At 36.4% G+C, this 6,696-nt stretch overlaps 1 protein-coding gene across 13 annotated transcripts in view; it reads right to left on the bottom strand.

The window, feature by feature from the left end:
• FER (FER tyrosine kinase) overlaps nt 1–3,603 on the bottom strand; it is a 177,080-nt gene extending 173,477 nt beyond the window's left edge. For 12 of the 13 annotated variants that reach the window (XM_009648673.2, XM_035888437.1, XM_035888439.1 and 9 more), the window contains exon 1: nt 3,495–3,603. The gene's annotated coding sequence lies outside the window, so the exon portion shown is untranslated. Of the gene's footprint in view, nt 1–1,166; nt 1,245–3,494 lie in introns of all 13 variants that reach the window. The other variant, XM_035888436.1, reaches the window with a different exon arrangement.
• Between the last annotated feature and the right edge of the window lie 3,093 nt (nt 3,604–6,696).

The raw sequence follows: 6,696 nt of genomic DNA, 5'->3' as shown, positions 1-6,696 counted from the left end.
AGTTCAGTCATAAAGAGCAACAGTAAATAATTCATGCTGGCTGTATTTTTTATAAAGGATGGACTATGTCATTATTAGTTGTATTAATGATAATATTTTCACAGTTAAAATGTAAGAACAGTCTTGCAAAACCAGTAGCATTTTAGTAGGACAAAAGAGGGAAAGAAAAAATCCTAAAGCACCTACTTATTAACAGGACTGGAGCTGCACTTGTGATTTTTCAACACCCTTTAAACCTGTATCCCCTTTTATTATCAAGCTTATTTTTCTCCTACCACATTTTAGCGCATTACCTAGATATCCTAGCACATTAGCTATGAGAAAAGATAGTATCTATACTTTGTTACATTCCAGATTCAGAAGAGATGGGAACTGAATCTCAGGATGAAGTCTGGCCTTGTGCTATGAGTAAAGTGCTGGCTTGCTTTCTTTCACTCTACTTCTGTCTTTTACTGAGAGGCAAGAAGGTAAGGGAGGGAGGAAATACTCTCAGCATATGGTATTTCAGTCTGCTTCTACTGACTCACTGTGGAGGCATAAGATTACAAAAATCAATACAATCAAAGATCCAACAACATCTCACTCCAGCCTGCTAAGTCTCCCTTCACGAACTAGTAATTGGATTTTTTCCTGGGATGCCTGGGTACATAGACAAAAATTGTACACATACTGGAGCCTGGTCTTTGTTTTAAGTTATTCTGTTCACCATGACAGAAGCAGCACAGCAAAAAATTATTTTGCAAAAGTCATAAAATTCCAATTTGGGAAGACTAAGAAGCATTAAAGTCTCAGAGCTGATGATTCCCAGCTGGGTAAGCCAACCTCCATACACCTTCCTTGTAAATTAAGAAAATGTTCAATCAAGACATTCAGCAAAACTCAACTGCTCCAATATTGTGGAGGCAGAGAAGTGGTGAACAAATATCCAAGACCTAAGCCACTTAACTGCAAATAAGCTAAACCCCAACATTTTTAATTAAAACCACTTTTAATTTTTTAACACTTTTAAACAACTGAAAACAGTACAGATCAGAGTCACTTTCTTGAAGTCGAAGCTGTAAGAATTACCAAACACATGAATAGATGTGTTCTATGCAATATGTATTTCAAATACTCTTAAAAAGCATAAGTGCATTTCAGAAGGCCAGTGTTCAAAGAGACAGTACCTGGCACCAATACAGACAGGTATTTTTCCAAGTTCGCTGTCTCCCTGCTTAGTGTGCACAGATGAATTGACAGCTGCTCTACAGGGTCAGACCAAGAGAAAAGAACATTTCAGTTGGAAGGGACCTACAATGATTATCTGGGCATAATGATCTGGGAAATGCTGTTTAAAGACAGAGAACAAACTGGGCGGCTCTTGCAGCACGATCTTCCTTGTGCTTCTCTGTGTTTACAGCTACTGGATTATGGAAGAAATACTAATAGTCCCATTTCTTGGCTTTACCATACAACATTACAATGTTCACACTAAACATGTAGGACAAAGACAAGATTCCCGCTCAGCTTCGGCAGCCACAGACTGCTGGCAAAATTCAGTAGTGACACAAAATCTGAACCCAGAAAAGATTTACTGTGGAACTAGTAGGAGGCATGGGGAGTTTGAGGCACAAAAATACTGCTGGCATCTTTCTCAAAAAAACATGGGAAAATACTTTATCTTCAAGGAAAAAAACAGAGATGGCATCACATTTTAAAGCAGCTAGATGGAGAATTGATGACAATGAACACGATATGCTAAATTCATACAGAAAAAAACATTCACGAATTGCTTACTCTTACAGCGAAGAGATCCTTCCTACTTCTGGCAGATACCCATGAGGTCTCTTTTACCACACATGAACAAAGCTTGCATAATTTGACATGCCATTGAAGTCTCAAACTGAATTCTAGCATGTTTTGTAAAAATGATAAAATCCCAGTGGTATCAAATAGGACAAATGAGTTTCAGCTAGTATATTTTTATATTTTGAAACATGAGAGTGAGGGAGAGATGTTACTATAAAAATTACTAGATATGCAAATTAGCCAATCATTATTTGGTAAGCTTTAACAGTTAAAATATGGCTCAGTCTCAGAGCCAATTCCAAGAAAGTAAGACTTTTTTTTTTACAGTCACTCTCAAAAATAACAAACTGATCACTGACAGGAATTAAACACTCAAGCTACATTTAATAATATACCGTGAATGAGCAACCAGACCTTGAACAGTTCTGAATTTAAGCATAGTTGCCGAAGACAGTTTATGACTTGTCTTAACCACTGTCAGCAGACCGGTGCAGTCAGTTTGCAAATAAAGCAATGTTAAATTTTGTCATCATGACAGTAAGAAACTTCAATGACAGTCACATAATCCTTCAATACCGCAACACTCCCCTCAGCAAATAAAGCCAATATTCCAGCATTAGTAGCCTCCCAGATTCCAGTAACAACTCTAAATAAAGTAGTTTTCATAGCAAATCTACATTTCATTTAAAGATTTCAATCTGTCTATGACACATGAGAGTGCCCATACCATGTCAGGTCCTGTGTATCTGACGACGACCAAAATCAAACGAGCAGGGAAGAACAGTGCACATACATAGCAATACTTTCCCAGGATGTTCTCCTACCCTTATAACAACTGGTGCCTTCTGTTATATATCGACATGAAATACATCAAAGACTGTGATTGGTAGTCTTAAAATAAAGATGTGGTTTCATAGTATCAGTGACAAGGTAGGCAACTGATAAACCACAAACCAGAAGCACGCCTGGTCCCCAGTTTAATTCAGAACAGGAAAGCACAGCACACATCCGGCCCATCCAGAAGGAGGAACATACAATGGGCATGGTATGCAGAGAGCATCACACTCACTCTTGATCTGTTGTCAACTCCCTTGCTCCTAAATCTGCATGGGCTCCAAATCACCATGGTTTGTATTTTGCAGTCTTTCTAGAAACATTAAGAATACTGCAAAATCAGAAAAGGAAGAGGACTTGGATTCAGGAGAGAAATCCTCAAATTTAAGGCTTCTATACTAATTTAAAAGCAATTTTATCACAGGCGATCAATTTGTTAGGCCATCTCAATTTCTGAATGTGAAGCTTATAGTAGTTTTATTCCATTAAAACAGTGAAATAAATCATTCTTAGCCCTCCATCCGTATCTTAAATAAAATTAGACTGTTACACAATTGACATTTCTGTTAGTGTAGGATCTACTCCTGGAATGTAAAAGAACATGAAACGTAAAACACGTGCTTTACGTACCATTTGTTTACACTAACCACATATTCAGAACTTTATCTATATATGCATTTGATACAAAATGTACGGAACATGAACTAGCTGAATTAATCCCTCCGTAGAGCTATTGCCATCAACAAACATTCAAAGTGGTAATCCAAAACTAGCCTGACCATTTCAAAACAGGTATGAAATATTCATCCACTCAAGGCAAAATAGGCAGCCTATTTTCAGGAAGGCTTTTCTACAAAACATAGCTCACATACCTTAAAAAATTTTCCTCACAAAGTGATCCTTAGTACACTTCTCTTTACGTCAGCAGCTACTTGTTCTGATTTTCACTGTCTGAAATATGCTTCTATTTTCTGGGGACTCTGTGAAAGAAAAACAGATGCAACATTTATTTTTTCAGCATTTTAAAATATATTGCAAAACTTAAACTTAGGTAAGTTGCTTTGCATTTGCAGATGAAAAAAAATCTGTCGTCTTGTAATAAAGAGAGACAGAGTTGAAGAACCTAAAAAAGCAGACTTCTCAAATGACGGCAGGTAGTACTCATCAAGTATCACTTCATACACACAATTTTGAGAGAAGAAGTAATTTTGCCTCTACAAATGTAACCGAAGATTTTTTTAAGTTCTTGGAATTTCTTATGACACAGTGTATTGTAACCAGAAAATTAGATAATTTAATTTATTTTCAAACTTTGCCTTTGGTAAAACAAAAAGGAAGCCCATTAATAAGGAAAACAAAGACACAGAAGACCAAAATTAATTGTATGAAATACATACTTAGTAGCAGTATTTTCACTACTGTAAAAAAAAAAAAAGTGTCAACATGAGAAAGGGACCAATCAAGACACAGAGGTTTCTTATATGGTTCTAATTACTCCAATATCTAGAATAGTAAGAGGTCAGAAAGTTAAGATGGCTGGCAGCACTAAAATTTCAAGTTGTAGTTCTGGACTACAATCCAGGTGAAGCAAACTGCAATAGAAGGCTGGATATTTGAGGTCTTATATTAAGTCAAAAGTACATAAAATAAAAAAATAAGAAACAGGCTTTGCATCTAGCTTACAAGTGCAAGGTATATTGTATAAGCTACATCTGGACCAATGTTAAACGTACACTCACAATCTCATACCAGAATGTCTCATCTAAAGCGAAATCTTTAGATGAGACATTCAATACTGGTTTAGCAATGCCCTTGTAAGAAAAGGCACCTTAAGAAAAACTGAAACACTGCATGCAAGAAATGTATGTAAAGAAAAGAGAACTATTTTGCAGATCACCATTATCTAAAACAAAGCACTAATCATGGACACAATTATAAAATCTTACAAAGGGATAATTTTAGTTCATATGCAAGCAGACATTCGTTAGTATTCCTTTTTGGCTACTTAGTGACGTTCTAGAAACTAAGTGCTGTATAATACAAATACAAAACTTCCATTCTCCATGACCAAAAATAGAAAAGACTGTCAGTGATGCTTACATTCAGTCACTGCAAAGAAACAACAGCTATGCAAGCAGATATAAAAGGAGGAAAAAAAATGCAGCAGGCTAGAAGCATTACAAAATTCACCACATTTTTAACAACAGATACAAAAATACTTGTTGCAAAGCCCATGAGAAAGTCTTCACGAGCAAAAAATTAAGAGCAAGAGAAAAACATTACAGTAAATTTGGCTTCAATCCTCCCATCACAAATACAAACCAGTTGGAAACACCAGAATATCACCTGACAGGAACACTATTTTTAAACCCCTTTCGTGGTTCAGATGGGACTCATGAAAGTAAAGCACTTGCTACCACCAGCACCTGGGCGCACTCAGATTTCAAGCAGATGTGAAAGTACTGCATGTGGTAAAATGAACCCCTTCTGAAAATTCCATTTATTAAATGAAACAACAGATTGGAGCCACTCAAAGACAGACAAGCTGTATCTTTTGCTCTCTGCACACAGACAAAAAGCACACCTTTTTTTTTTATTTAAGAACTACTCTATCACATATGTCAGAATGGAGAATTTTGTTTGTCAGCATAAAAATAAAATGCAAACTCATCTTTTCTTAAGAATGCAGATTACTACTGACTTTTTGTCTAGGTGTATATTTTCATCTGTATACAGGTCATTATTAGAGTCTAAAACTGGCAATACAAGTCCAATGCTGGTCTAACTGATAGGCATGTAATAGCTAGTACCGCACAGCCATCTGTAAGAGAGCAATAAAATGTTGAAAAATTCCTGTTGCTATTTCTGAGCTCAAACATAGAATCTGATAGCTACAGACAGCCTGCTACCTCAATGCAACAAACTACTAGATAATGAAAATATAAAAGAAAGGATTAAAAGATAAGGATAAAGCAGAAAACCTAGATGGTCTATTGTTTTCTGAAATTACTGAGACAGTCAAAGCCAATCCCGCACCAGATTCTCTTTAGACTGGTGATATATATGGCCTGCTTTCAAAATGAAGCATCAGAGGAGCATTTAAAAATATCTAATTAATAGTAAAAATTCACCAGAGCCAGACACTATTCAGATGAAGTCTTAAAGCACCAAAAACGACATTGCCAAACTATTAATTCTACTAAACTTTAGGCTTAAGGTGACCTAATTAAAGATGAATGGAGAGTAGAAACATATCCAATTTTTTCAGAGATTGACAAGGCAATCACGAGAAGCACAACAAAGACAGTCTTACTTCCATACTGGGCAAGGTGACTGAAACCATACTGAAGAATTTGTAGACTGGAATAATAGAAAAAAAAATAACAAGGCTTTTGTAGAGGAAAGTCATGCTTCACAACTTGAAGAGTTCTTTGAAGGAGTCAAGGATCCTGTGGACAAAGGTGTTGGAAGTGGTAGTGAACAAAAGACTTCTATAAAATTTCTGCTGATGTCTCTCATAGGAAGCTGTTACAGAAGTAAAGACCTTGCAGGATAAGATTTAAGAGACAAAGATTCACAGGGGAGAGAGTCAGAAGCCTCACCACAATCTGTGCCAGGTCTTGGGCTGCTGGTCAGAACAGTCACCTGCATGTGTCTCATTTCAAATGTCATCTGTGCTTAAGTTTGCAAAGTATGCAAAATTATTGTGAGCAAACAAAACTGACATGTCATTAAAAAATTTGCAGAACCACCCCAGAATACTGACCAACAAGCATATAAAACAGCAGATGAAGTCCCATGTCAGTAAATGCAATGTAACGAACTAGGAGAGAGAACTCTAGGTTATTTAATGACACTACCAGAAAAAGGTCTGGTAGTCTCTGAACACACATCTTCAAAAGCATTTGTTCAGTACTCTGAAATGGTCAGGTTAGGAACCACCCAGAATATCAGACTTTTATTTTTTACTGAAGGGAAGAGTGAACATAACATATTCTTACGCTGCTGATACATTCATGGTGTTGCTACATGTTCAAATTATTCTATCTCATGAAGAATTTAAAGCACCAAAAA

The sequence above is a fragment of the Egretta garzetta genome, unplaced genomic scaffold, assembly GCF_000687185.1.
Source record: "Egretta garzetta isolate BGI_Z169 unplaced genomic scaffold, ASM68718v1 scaffold271, whole genome shotgun sequence".
Lineage (NCBI taxonomy): Eukaryota > Metazoa > Chordata > Aves > Pelecaniformes > Ardeidae > Egretta > Egretta garzetta.
The sequence above is the reverse complement of the archived record's forward strand: the minus strand, read 5'-3'. Positions and strand labels throughout refer to the sequence as shown.